A 15,412-nucleotide genomic window follows, 5' to 3' on the forward strand; every position below is an offset into this window, starting at 1 on the left:
GTGAAAGTTTCTCTGAGTCACTCATGGAGTTTTACCAAAGGTTATTTCACCGAGATCTAGTCGCGAAACATTTTTGCATATTTCTTGAATGAATCAGTTAAACAGCGATAGACTTAGTCGACGAGCGGGGAGGACGTGTTCTCTTTGTCGTATTTTCTGTTACTTTTGTTCTTGATTTTGCTTTGTCGCAAATGTTTTTGATGTTTTTCCGTGAGTCGGTTGGTTCAACGGAAAATGAGAGTGATGCTTTGATGCCTGAAGATTTCTCGTATAATGATTCTTATACGAAACTCATTTTATCAAATCGGAAAAGATCTTTATGACTTCAGCAAATCATCGACTTTCATTCTGAAGTTTGGCAGAGGTTTTCTAAACGAATGATTGCGATGATAGATGTTGTATAGTCTTTGAGATTTTTTCCAACATGGTTTGGATCAGTTCCTAGCGTTTAGACGAATCTCAGATTGTCGTTTGCTTTTAGGACGATCTTGACGAGACATCGCATTGGGTGAATATTTTTCCGCATATTTCTACGAGAGTTTGCTTTGTCGAAAGCGTTTTCCTGTCGAAAGCGTTTTCTTGATCTTGACGAGACATCGCATTGTTTGAATATGTTTTTGAAGTATGAGAGTATACGAGTATAGTATACGCACCTACTCCGTCCCTTTTTTTTCTCGAGGAATAGAATGATCGACAGTCCGAGTCGGTTTGAAGACGAGGCTTGGACTGTGATTTGGTTGTTTCCAGGTTGAAGACTTGGAATATTTCGGTTCCGAGAGAATTGGCAGAAACGAATCGGTTTTAAGACGACGTTCATGTCTCTAGTTTTTTCTCTCCTTAGGAAGCAGGCTTGATATGCGTGGCGATCATTTCTCGATTTTCGGAGAGTTTAGATCGGTTTGCAAGATCTGGACGAACAGTTATGGGACAATACATCGAGACAGGAAAAATCACCTAAGACTTAGTTCGCTAGACTATCCACCTAGGTTTTACGTTCCCTAAAGTTCTATGGCAGTCTCAAAGGCGTTTTTATTTCTTAGTAATTTCCTACGAAAACTCCAAGTCTGATTTCAAAAATTTCAAGTCGCAAATACCTTAGTTCTCTCGAAGATGCAGTTTTGTCTCTTCTCAGTTTTGCTTGCTCATTTCCCCTTCCTCTTCTTGCGTATGTTCGTCTTTTTCGATATTGGTGTTTATCCTTTGAAACTTGACATTTATCTTCCGCACTTGACTGATACGAAGTCAATAAAAAGGTTCAACGTAATCGTATAGTTGAGGCGGCTAAGGTGTTAAGTTAACCGTTGCCGTATTATACGATTAATCTGAATCCACGCGAGAGAACTAGTCTTTGCGGGTTTTTTTTTTTTTTATCTTAAAGTTTCAATGGTAACTCCAATCGAGACGAAACAAGAGACGTTTCGATCGAGATTTGAAGGAGAACACAAAGATGGAGGCAAGGGCGAGTAGGAGCAAGCGAAGGAGTTTAGACGAGTCTTACTTGTTTTCTTCGTAAAATCGCAACGGAAACTCCGATTGAGACGAAACGAAAAATGTTTCGATCGGGATTGAAAAGAGAACACAAAGGAGGAGCTTTTTGAGACCTGAAAGGTCGCTATGTAGCTAGCTGGAGGTCTGAAAGGTCGCTATGTAGCGAGTAGAAGTAAGCCAAGAAGAATCCTACTTGTTTTCAACGTAAAATCTCAACGGAAACTCCGATTGAGATGAAACGAAAAGCGTTTCGATGAGGATTCAAAAGAGAACGCAAAGGAGGACTTTTGTGAGGCCTTACAGGTCACTATGTAGCGAGTGAAGGTCTGACAGGTCGCTACGTAGCGAGTGGAGAGTTGGCTTGAGCTTGGTCGCTACGTAGCGACCGAGCCGTGTGCGTGCTCGGTCGCTACGTAGCGACCGAGCTGTGTGCATGCTCGGTCGCTACGTAGCGACCGACCTGTGTGCGTGCTCGGTCGCTATGTAGCGACCGAGCTTGGCTGGAGCTCGGTCGCTACGCCGCGACCGAGCTGTGAGCGTGCTCGGTCGCTACTTAGCGACCGAGCTTGGCTTGAGCTTGGTCGCTATGTAGCAACCGAGCCGTGTGCTTGCTCGGTCGCTACGTAGCGACCGAGCTGTGTAATCGATTTGTTGCGCTTCTTTTTTCCGCGATAACCTAGGGGTTTTCTGCGGTTTTTGTGAAAACAAGTTTTACCCTTCCGAAATGTTTTCGGAAAAAGTGTTTTGGTAAAATCCTTACGCTTTGAGATTTCTTTTGTTCGGTAATGAGCCAAACTTACGGGGTTTAATAAGATTTCACTACAAGAAAACACAAGGATTCTGAGGGAAAAATCGTCGGAATTTTCGTCGGAAAACCAAACGTCCCTTCTTCTTTGGAACCGACTGAATAGAAAAAAGCCAAATTTAGAAATTTAAACCAAGAAATAAATGAATTGAACTTTAAAAAAAAAGAACTTACGGATTCAACGATTTCGTTGATTCGAAACCGGGACAAGTTGGTCGAAGCCGTCGAAGCGTCATCCTCGGTTGAAGCTGAGACACTTCGTCTACCACCTGAGTTTGGACCAGGTCGACCACGTCCCTCACAAGACCGTCATCAATCTGGCCGGTCTTCTTGTTGGTATACGCCCTCCTCATTAGGGCGAGATCATCGACCGGCTCGCCATCATTTTCTTCCGCCTTGAAAAAAAACATAAAATTAAAGAAACATTAGAAATTAGAAGAAATGCACAATAAATTTAAATTCTGAAACTCAAATAATTGAAGAAAAAACGGTTGAACTTACCATGCGATCTCCGAGAGTGGCAATAGATTGAGCACCCAAGTTATGCTTGTAGATGCCCTTCCCTTTACGGTCGCTCCTGCGGTTGGTGGAGTTGGTGGAAGAAGTTTCTTTCGTCTCCTCCTTATCCCAATGCGCACACAACTCCTTCCAGACCGTGTCGTTCATCGACTTTGGGACCTTTTAATTAAAAAAAAAAGAAAAAGTTTAATAAATTAAAAAATAGTTTAATAAATTAAAAAATTGTTTAATAAATTAAATCGAACCTTATTGATTTCCCACTTCTTCTCCACTCGTGGATCTGCTTCCCATAGTTGTCCATTACTTTATGGACGAAGTGGTGATAGATAAAGAGCGTCTCATCGGAATTCCAGTTGAACTCTTGCTGAAAAAAAAAACACAATTAGTAGAAAATTTATATTAAAGATTAAAAATATAAGTAAAAAATTAGAATACTTACCGCAAACTGACGAAACCACAGAACTGCTTGTCGGTTGGGAAGTGAGTGAAAGTCGGATGTCCACTGTCGAGGGCCGAGTACATCATACGGTTGATCCATGCGCTGATCCCGTTCCCGGATCGGTTGAACCTTATTAAAGAACAAACGGTTAATAATGAATCCAAATTTAAAGAAAAAAAAATGTTTAATTACCATGTTTGACCCCGTCCATGTGGATACGGAGTGAGATACGGAAGATGGTCACGACCGGGCTGTTGAACCAACTCCGCAACCCTCATCACTCCCGGAGGACCCGGAGGAGGAACAGGAGCGGATGCAGCAGCAGCGGGAGCGAGAGGAGCATGAGCGGGTGCAGCAGAGGGAGATGTATGGTTGGAGCTGTGGGGCGAAGGGGAATCCTGAAAATGGCTGGAATCCCGAGACTGGCTCCCCGTACCACCACGACCACGACGCTGTCGAGGCCGGGTCTGATCATCATGAGACCTGTAAATTAAAAAAATATATTTAATAAATACAGAAATATATAAATTAATTTTTTTTATTAAAAAAAAATCCCAAATAATTTAATCACAGAAAAAGATTATATATATTAAATTTTTTTAATAAATATATAAAAATTTCTAATAAACAAAAAATAGTTTTAATAAATAAAAATTGTTTTAATAATTACAAAAAAAAGTTTTAATAATATATATAGAAAAATATTTTTAATCCCAAATAATAGTATTTAATCACAAAAAAAGTTTTATAGATATTTAAAATGTTTTGTAAAATCCAAAAAATCGAATTTATATAGAAATTTTTTTTGTAAAATCCAAAAAATCGAATTTTATAGAAAAATCGTTTTGTAAAATACAAAAATCGATTTTATATACAAAAATCGATTTATAAATACAAAAATAAAAAAATTATAAAAAAATTCATCAATTCAACAAAACAAATTATTCAACCAAATCACAATTCTAAACCTATTATACAACCAAATCACAATCCTAACCAATCACCCTAACAAAAATCTATCAAAACTACACAAAAACCTAACAAATAGAACCTAAGAGAGTGGGATAGGGTCCTTACATGATTTGTGTAAGAGAAGAGGGAGATCGCCGGAGATATCGTCGGATTTCAGGGGGAAATCGCCGGAGAGAAAGAGAGGAGTCGCGCAGAGGAAGAAGAAGAGAGAAATGGGGAAGAAGAAGGGGCTCGTGGTTATAAAACCTAGGGTCCGACGGACATTATCCGTCGGAATTCTAATTTCAATTTTCGCGAAATATTTGCCCGGTAAAATGAAAATATTCCGAGGAAATTCCGACAGATAGTAAAATATCCGTCGGAATTTCCTCGGAATATTCCGAGGAAATACCGAGGAACTAGTGTTTGGGGTTTCAAAACATCAATTTTTTTTGCCGTATTTCATTTCTTATACAATTGTAATGCATACCATTGAGGATTCTTTGTATACATGAGCATAAACCATGAAATAACAAATTTCAAAACTAATTGAAAGTATTCCCTTTACCGTTCATTAAAAGGTATAAGTGTTTCTCTTATGTTGCGAGATTTCGTTCATACAATCGGAAAAGTGTTAATTATACGGTAAGGAACAATTTTTGACTTCATAATGAACGTAAGACACTTAATAAGGGTTATATAGGTGTTATTCAAACGGCAAAACGTTGTTTTCGTTTTATTTTTTTTTTTTTTTTTTTGGGTTTTAAAAACCCTTATTTCCTCGGATTTCTCGGATTATTCGAGGGAACTCCGAGGCCCTCTTCTTCCTCGGAATTTCCTCGGAATATTCGAGGAAATTCGACGAACTGTGTTTGGGGTTTTCAAAAACGTAATTTTTAAAAAAAAGCATCGATCGATGCGTTTTTGAACAAAAACAAAATCGATCGATTACTAAGATGGACCGGGCGTAAGATTGTGATCGATCGATGAGAGTATCCATCGATCGATCGAGAATCTGAATTGTTCCTCGGAATTTCCTCGGAAAATCTTGTATGTTTTTTAAAAATGCATCGATCGATGCGTTTTGAACAAAAACGCATCGATCGATTACGATGGCCCGGGCCGTAAGATTGTGATCGATCGATGAGAGTATCCCATCGATCGATCGACAATCTGAATTGTTCCTCGGAATTTCCTCGGAAAATCTTGTATGTTTTTTAAAAACGCATCGATCGATGCGTTATAGAACAAAAACGCATCGATCGATTACCAAGATGGCCCGGGCCGTAAGAATGTGATCGATCGATGCGTTATAGAACAAAAACGCATCGATCGATGCGTGTTCGGAAAACAGAATTATAAGGCAAAACCCGACCTTTTTTGGATCTAAACCTTAGAACTCTCATCCCCTCCGATTTCCCCTATAATTCGCCCCCCCCCTTTCTCTCTCTATAATCATCCGATTTGAACAATTTGGGCTCTATTCCACTTGATTTTTCGAGCTCTACCTGATTCCTACACTCGTCTTCACCCTAAGACAGGTATACTCCGCGAATCTCCACATTCTGAAATCGTGTTCTTGAGCAATTTTTTGGGTTTTGTGAATTTCTTATTTCCGTGTTGATTCCTTGATCAAATATGCATGAAACAGATGTTTAAACATGGAATAGAACACAATTGTCTGTGATCAACGAGTTTGGAACATGATTTGAGATGATTTAGGGATTGAGAATTTTTTTCAATTTCGTTTTTTTTTATCACAACTCGATTTCGCTTTTCATTTTCATGTTGCTTTGAGTTCTTAATTGATTATAACCATGTTGAGAGCAATGATTCTATTTTGTAGAGAATGAAGCGCACGAAAACATCAGCAAAGAAAAACACACAAGAAGAGGGTTCGTCTCAGCTGGAGAAGCAAAGGCCAAAGAAGTGGGATAAGTCTGATACCACCCACTACAACAACATGAAGAAGGTAGCCGTTCCGGCTACACAACTAGCATGTCCTGAGACGATGACAATATTGGGAATCAAAGCAGACATTGAAGGACTGTTCCAGAACATGGGTCTAGGCCAACTATGCAACCTCAAGGAACCCACTTATCCGGAGTTGGTACGCCAGTTCATAGCATCCGCATACGTCACCCGTCCCGATGATAGCCATCAGGAAGGTTTTCTGGCATTCGTAGTGCAGAAAGTATACTATGAGGTATCTTTCACAGACCTCTGCGGACTATTTGGATTGAGTGCGGGGGAGAGGACATCTGGTCTTTATTGGACTTCAGAGCTGTTGAACTTCTGGGAAACGATTGGCACAGGGGTTTATAGATCTTCTCAGGCAAAGGAGTCACTTATCCGGAGCCCAGTACTGAGATATGCGACACGCCTCATTGGCTCATTGCTATACGGGACAACCACAGCCGCATCAGTCACGCAATGGGAGTTGTGCCTCCTGTACCAAGGTGTGAGGCATTTGCTACCGGCATTTGGAAACTCTACATTCCCACCTGCTACTGCCTTCAACATGGGAGCGGTGCTGGCCGCAAACTTAGCAGGATACAAGGGGAAAGTAACCAAATCCAAGAGCAATGCATGTGGATTTGGTGCAGTGATTACTCGGATCCTTAGACATGTGGGTGTAGACTGCGAGAACCAGCAGGTAGCACTGGACAGATCGAACAACATTGCTTGGAACTACCTGGATGTCATTTCTCTAGTAAGTAAGGAGTTCATAGCTGGTCCCCACTCGAGGATCCATCGGGATGGTCCTTACGTCTACGTATTCCAGGACCGAGCGAAGAAAACACTCTACTGCCACCTGCCTCAGATCGGCCTGACTGCTCTACTTTCAGAGGCTGCAGTTGAGTTCCTACCCCCTGCTACCGCACTAGTAGACAAGCCATCCTTCTTCACGCCAAAATATCAGACCAAAGGCAAGGGCGTGGTTGATGAAGAAGGACAAGATGAGGCTGCACAAGCCATTCCAGATGATTCACAACCCCATCAGCTACTCCCATCAGACTCCAGCCAGTACAAGCTGCAAGAGCTTCCACCGAACGCCACTTCGCGCCAGCAACAACATTGGAGAGATCAGAGCATAAAGACAAACAACGACATGCTACACAAGATCTGGGCTGCCATTTCACGTATCAGGCCGTGTCGTTGCCAAAAGGATGATGTAGTTCATCGGGACAACTCTCCATCCAGCTCTGGTTCGGGTTCGAGTGGTACACACAGGGTAAGAAAGAGGTCCAAGAGACCCAACGATGCAGGAACATCTGGAGCAGGAGACGAGGAGTAGGAGCTATCACCGGCTATTTTATTTTCTTTTCTATTCTAACGTTTTATGGTCTTATTTTCTGTTAATTTTGAACTGAGTTTTTTTTAGGTTTCTTAATTATGAGTTCGTATTTCTTTTACATGGTTTCTTCGTTTTATTTGGTTGTGTTTTGAGTAGCTTTTAATTCGTATTCAGCTTTGCCTTGCTAGATAAACCAAATAACTATTATCCGAGGAAAGAGGTTATATCAAGTGTTCCTCGGAATTTCCTCGGTATTTCTTAAAAAAAAAAATAAATAAGTTCAATGGTAGTCTGTTTCCGAGTCATCATCACCAGATGAATCTGAATCTGGATCTTGGTGAAACTCTCCAATCACTGGTTCATCCTCTACGTGAACGACGGCTTCCTCTCCAAAGTCGGTTAAATCGACTACAAGGCCAACTCCAGCTAAATCTTCTGCTGCACTACAGTTGCCGGATGTGCTTGGTTGTAGTGGGTCTTCCAGCTCAGAACTTCCCTGAACTCGGCCTCTCGGGTTGAGTCTTGTAACAGTAACCCATGGATCATCTCTGTTCCTTACCCGGGGGTACTTGATATAACAAACCTGTAACATTTAGAAAAATTATAAATTAATACACATGATGATGAATCATTCTGAATAATTAACATTTAATTACCTGATCGGCCTGGGAAGCAAGAATGAAAGGATCATAATATTGCAGCTTTCGCCTCGAATTTACTGATGTAACACCAAATGCATCTGTTCTCACACCTCGATCTGGGGTGTTGTCGTGCCAATCACAATAGAAAACAGTACAGCGCAATCCAACCATGCCCAAATACTTGATTTCCAAAATCTCATGTATGTGTCCGTAGTATACATCATCTCCTGATGCAGAACAAACGCCAGCATCATAAGTCGTACTCGAACGTCTCCTCTTCTGAGTTGTGAATGCATATCCTCGAGTACAAAATCTCGGATATGACTTCACAACAAAGTTTGGTCCAACGACCATCTCACGTATCCAATCGTCAAATGTTTCACCTCTGGCCAAACCAGCAGACACCTATTAATAGCACATATATATATATTATATCAATAAATGTGAATTAGTATAAATATGTGATAAAATATATTTTAATTTGTTTAAAGCACTCACATAAGTAAACATCCATCCAGTAAATTCTCTCTGCTTCATTTCTTCTAGTTCGTCCTCTGTGGCGTATCTATACTCGAACCGCTTTTCTGCCATGAAAATCCTGTATATGATGACAATAATGTAATTAATTAAGATTTAAATTTCAACTTGTTAAAATAAAAATTTGTAAGCTCATTTATTTACCTCTCATATTGAAGAACGTCTTCGCAGTTGGTGAGCAAATATGTTTGCAAATGACTGCGCTCCTGCTCAGTAAGTCGACGGTCCTTTGGTTTTCCGCTAAGTCGTCCAACGTCTGTGAAAATGTCTGGAACCGTAACATGATATGTTGCCCGTTCGCCTCTATCATCATGCCGAGCAGGTCTTCTGTTTTTGGTCTGAACTTCTGCTGGAAAGTAGTACTCGGCAAAGTTTGAAGTTTCTTCATTGATCATCTGTGCGACTATAGAACCTTCCACCCTACTTAAATTTTTCACCATCTTCTTCAAATGGAACATATACCGCTCATACAGATACATCCATCTATACTGCACAGGACCACCAAGTTCCAATTCTCTTGCCAGGTGAATAACAAGATGCTCCATAACATCAAAAAATGAGGGAGGAAATATCTTCTCAAGGTTGCACTGAATCACGGCTATGTTAGTCTTCAAATTTTCAATACCTTCAAGAGTCACTGATCTCGTGCATAAATCGCGGAAGAAACCACTTATCCCTGCAATTGCTTCATGAACATTTCGTGGTAATAGTTCCTTGAAGGCGAACGGAAGGAGGCGCTGCATCATTACATGGCAATCGTGGCTTTTCAAGCCAGTAAACTTTCCTTCCTTTCTGTCGATACAGTTACGCAAATTTGATGCGTAACCGTCTGGAAATTCCACATCGTTTGAAATCCAATCAAAGAACGCATCTTTTCCCGCTGCATCAAGTCGGTATATGGGAAAAGGAGCCCTACCATTCTCATCAACATGAAGTTCTGAACGAGCACATATATCGACTAAATCCAGTCTTGACTTCAAATTATCCTTTGTTTTACCTTGAACATTAAGGATCGTGTTCATGAGATTGTCAAAAAAGTTCTTCTCAATATGCATGACATCTAAATTATGCCTTAGCAGATGATCCTCCCAGTATGGCAGATCCCAGAAAATACTTTTTTTGTGCCAGTTATGTAGTTCTCCAACAGCATCTACCGGAAAACGCTCATGTCCACCGACTTCTGGCGTCCTTTCTGCACCAAAATCTCTTAGTTGTATCTTCAAATCTTTCCCACAAATTTCCGGAGGTGGACTGTCAAACACCCTCTTGTTCTTCGTAAACAAATTCCTACTCCTACGATATGGATGATCAGGTGGTAGGAATCTCCTGTGACAGTCAAACCAACACGTTTTCCTTCCGTGCTTTAGTTGGAAAGCATCAGTGTTATCTTGACAATATGGACATGATAGCCTTCCATGCGTTGTCCATCCAGACAACATACCATATGCTGGAAAATCACTTATTGTCCACATTAGTACTGCCCGCATTTGAAAGTTTTCTTTACACGAAACATCGTATGTTTCAGCACCTTGAGCCCATAGTTGTTGCAACTCATATATTAGTGGCTGAAGAAACACATCAAGTGATCTCTTAGGATGCTCTGGTCCGGGAACGAGAATCGAGAGAAACAAAAACTCTCGTCGCAAGCACAAGTTTGGGGGGAGGTTGTATGGTGTAAGAATGACGGGCCATAGAGAATACTGTCTTCCACTCTTGCCAAACGGACTGAAACCATCAGTACATAATCCAAGGTAGACATTTCTTCTCTCATACGCAAAGTCGGGATACTTTGATTGGAAATGCTTCCACGCTTTTGCATCTGAAGGATGTCTGATCTCACCATCTGTTGAGTGCTCCGCATGCCATCTCATTGGTTGCGCTGTGCGTTCAGACAGATACAACCTCTGCAACCTTTCCGTCAAAGGTAAATACCACATCCTTTTATATGGCACTGGAACTCTTCCACTCGTATCTTTATAACGAGGCTTTCCACAAAATTTGCATGTAACCCGCTGTTCATCCGCCCTCCAATAAATCATGCAGTTGTCGCTGCATACATCTATTACCTGATACGATAAACCAAGACCAGCTACGAGTTTCTGAACCTCGTAGTATGAACCAGGAGCTACATTATCCTCGGGTAGAATACCTTTTACAAAATCAGCAATCGCATCCACACAGTCTTCAGCCAAATTATAATCTGTTTTAATGCCCATCAATCTTGTAGCAGATGATAAAGCTGAATGACCATCTCTGCAACCTTCGTACAATGGTTGCTTTCCAGCATCCAACATATCATAAAATCTCCTAGCTTCTGCATTGGGTAAATCTTCCCCTCTAAAATGATCATTTACCATCTGCTCAGTACCTACACCATAATCTACATCCGTTCTAATTGGTTCTTCTAATCTAACCGCTGGCTGAGGTTCACTAGTACTACCATGTTCATAATCAGTTTCCCCATGATGATACCAAATTTTGTAACTTCGTGTAAACCCACTCAAATATAGATGAGTCCAAACATCCCACTCTTTAATAACCTTTCTATTTTTACAATTAGAGCAAGGACATCTTAACATACCTGTTTTTGCTTCCGGTTGTCGGTGAACTAACCCCATGAATTCGGTTATACCTCGTTGGTATTCTTCCGTAAGCAATCTCGTGTTCGGATCCAAATGAGGTCGATCGATCCAAGAACGAAAATAATTTGAAGAAGACATATTTTTTATGAATCAAATTCGTGTGTAAATAGAGTAAGAGGGAGGATGAAGATATGAAGTGAATGAAGAGGAAGAGGAGTGCTTGTATTTATAGTTTAAATCCTGCCGACATACCGAGGAAATTCCGACGGAATCCCGACGGACAAAACTAGTTCGTCGGAATTTCCTCGGAATTTTGTAAAATCCCCCAACGGCTCTCCAACGGCTATAATATTTCCTCGGAATTCATCGGTTTTTTCCGAGGAACACAGTTTTCCTCGGAATTTCCTCGGAATATTCTGACGGACTGTAGTTTCCTCGAAATTCCGTCGGTATATTCCGAGGAAACCCAATTTTGTGTTTCCTCGGAATTTCCTCGGAAATTCCTCGGTATATTCCGAGGATTTCATTTTCCGTCGGAATGTCCGTCAGAATATCGCTGTTTTCTTGTAGTGTTTATCGTTTCCCTTTATGTTTAAAAAGAGAAATCGCGAGCTCGTTTCATTGCACTTCCTGTGGTGAAAAGTCGCAGCAAGTTTTTCGATTTTCTCAAGAACTGTGGCGTTGGCCATAGGCGCAGTGGCGGCTGGAGTTTTCTTACCAGCGTTGTTGCGAACTGCAATTTTCTCTTTTGTATTTCCATACATTGTTTTCATCAAGCGTTTTGCGGCTATGAGTTAGAGTAATCCGTACCCCCCCTCCTTCTAGCGCCAAACTGTGGGAACCAAAATTTGCACTGTCGATTTACGTTTAAATTAGGAAACTAGAAAAACCCTAATTTCCCAGAGGTCCCGGATCTCTGCGAGAGCCAACGACAAGTGACCAAATATATGCGGAAATCATGAAAAGATAACAAACGAATTTAGAGAAAACAGTAGATCTTATTTCGAGTCCGCGTAAGAGCGTTGCGATCATTACAAGAGATCATAAAAGCTTTGGCCACAAAGGCTGTCAGCGAGTAACCTAGTTCTAGCGGCCTAAAAGCTCAAACTTAGTTGAGTCGCAGCTCGATAACAAAAGATGAAGAAAATACAGAAAAGCTTTTGATTAATTTCGGACTGAACCTTATGAAAGGCTGCCTACGTACCCCTTTCGAGGATCAAGCCGAACGTAGTTCAAGAGTGAACCAAGAGATCGAACTGCTTGTGCGCGTTCGTCTGGTAATCGGGTGCCAGTCATGGAAACAGAACATGTCGAGAATAATGCCTCAGAGTTTCTAAGTGCTGAGAGTTCTCCGTCTAAAAAGTTTTTCCTCGTGCCAGTCATGGAAACAGAACATGTCGAGAATAATGCCTCAGAGTTTCTAAGTGCTGAGAGTTCTCCGTCTAAAAAGTTTTTCTAATTATCTTTGAATACTTCCTATTTATCTGCGGAAACTTGACATTTATCTTTCCTTGCGAACCAAGCATAAACCATCCTACGGTTTATGGGCTTTTGGTTAAGAAATCGTAAGTGGGTTTCGAGTCACGTCCTAGGTCTCTTTGGGCCGTTGTTTGACTCGAAACGTTTATTACGGCTTCTTTCGATAAAAACAAACTTTCCGCGGTTTTTATCGTAAAGTTCGATTGATGACTTCAAATGACGAGAAACATGAAATGGGTTGGCTACGGTCTTCGGGAGATAGCATTAAAGAGTAGACGAGAATGCATGGATATGTGTAGTATCGATTTTTAAGAAAGCACAGTCGCTACGTAGCGACCGAGCTTCGGGGAGAGCTCGGTCACTACGTAGCGACCAAGCCATGTACGTGCTCGGTCGCTACGTAGCAACCGAGCTTTGGTGAGAGCTCGGTCGCTACATAGAGACCGAGCCGTGTACGTGCTTGGTCGCTACGTAGCGACCGAGCTTTGGGGAGAGCACGGTCGCTACGTAGCGACCGAGCTTCAGGGAGAGTGTAGCGACCGAGCACGCTAAGTAGCGACCGAGCGCGCTACGTAGCGACCGAGCACGCTACGTAGCGACCGAGCATGCTACGTAGCGACCGAGCACGCTACGTAGCGACCGAGCATGCTACGTAGCGACCGAGCACGCTACGTAGCGACCGAGCACGCTACGTAGCGACCGAGCACGCTACGTAGCGACCGAGCACGCTACGTAGCGACCGAGCACGCTACGTAGCGACCGAGCACGCTACGTAACGACCGAGCACGCTACGTAGCGACCGAGCACGCTACGTAGCGACCGAGCATGCTACGTAGCGACCGAGCACGCTACGTAGCGACCGAGCGCGCTACGTAGCGACCGAGCTTTTGTGAGACCTCGGTCGCTACGTAGCGACCAGCTTTTGCACTGGTTGCTACACGACAACCTTGTTTGCGCCTTTCTCTGATTTTTCGTGAATGTGTTTTCTCCGCAAGAATCTTCGTAAAAATAGATCTTTTTCTAAGATTTATTTTTCGTAAAAACGTTCATGCCGATTTTTACGGACTTTCAGACATTGATTCCGTCGTGACCGATTTTGACCCCAACAATCTCTCTGCCTGCTATCAACGAGTCACAAAGTAGCCACAAAAAATAAACAAAGGAGGCCAGCTTCGGTGATAAAGAAGCAACCTGAGCGGTACAGGAGACTCAGATCGAAGGTTGAAAGATAGAGAGAAGTAGGAGAAAGGAAATTAAGAGAGAGAGGATGATCGTTTACATTTATGGGTCTGATTGGTAAGGGCTGTAGTATCAAAATTTTTGCTGTAGAAAAAAATCTATAGACTTTTTACTGTGGCTTTAGATTTTATTGCTGTAGAATTTTATGGAAAGCACTAAAAAATTGCTTTTGATATTTGGCTCTGCAGAGCACTTGTACAGCTGTAGGTTATTTCAAGAGCTGTAGTTTCAAAAAAAAATTTAAAGCTTGATTGCTCTGAATTTGGTGCTTTAGAAATAAATAGGGTTGTGGACAGCACCTACAACAACTACCAATCACCCCTATATATCTCTACACGCATATACGCCTGAGACTTTTATCTGAGATCCGGATTCGATCCGAGATCCGGATTCGATCCGAGATCCGGATTCGATCCGAGATCCGGATTCGATCCGAGATCCGGATTCGATACGATGTTCGGATTCGATCCGAGATCCGGATTCGATCCGAGATCTGGATTCGATCCGAGATCCGGATTCGATCCGAAAATCTGGATATCCGGAGGAGTCGAATCCGAATCCGGATAGTAAAATGTTGGATCCGTCAAAGCTGGATCCGGATCCAGATATCTCAATTTTTTAGTCCGGATATCCGGATCTGTAAGTTTTATTAATAACTATTTCAAAAATAGTAATATCTATATCTATATATAAGTTTTAAGTTTTATTAATAACGGCTCTCTTTTTTCAACACTCATGGCATATAAAAAAAAGGATCTATTGGAAATGGTCAATAGTTTTTTGGCATCGGGAAATTTGGACACAAGGTTAAACACTACAAATATTTGTCTGATTCCTAAAAAGGAGAGACCCACAAGGATGACTGAACTCAGACCTATCAGCTTATGTAATGTAGGATACAAGATTATATCTAAGGTATTATGTCAAAGATTAAAGGTCTGTCTTCCATCACTGATCTCAGAGACGCAACCGGCTTTTGTGCCTGGACGATTAATATCAGATAATATTCTTATAGCTCAGGAGATGTTCCATGGTTTGCGAACTAATAAATCGTGTCAGGACAAATTTTTGGCAATAAAAACGGATATGAGCAAAGCTTATGACAGAGTCGAATGGATCTTTATCCAAGAACTACTAACCAAGATGGGATTCGGCCAGCATTGGATCCAATTAATGACGGAATGCATTTCCTCGGTTCAGTATAAGGTTTTATTGAATGGACAACCAAAAGGATATATAATACCACAGAGGGGATTACGTCAGGGGGACCCTCTATGATGTGCCCTGGTTCGTGGATCAGTCCATTGGAGCCAACCAGCATGGAGATCAGGACGTTCTGAACAATTTGACCGAGGTTCGTTCATTCGACCGTACTGATCAGACTGACCGAGCCGTCCCGCGTGCGTCCCGATTGGAGCTTCGGCTGGAACCACG

The sequence above is a fragment of the Brassica napus genome, chromosome C7 (assembly GCF_020379485.1).
Source record: "Brassica napus cultivar Da-Ae chromosome C7, Da-Ae, whole genome shotgun sequence".
Lineage (NCBI taxonomy): Eukaryota > Viridiplantae > Streptophyta > Magnoliopsida > Brassicales > Brassicaceae > Brassica > Brassica napus.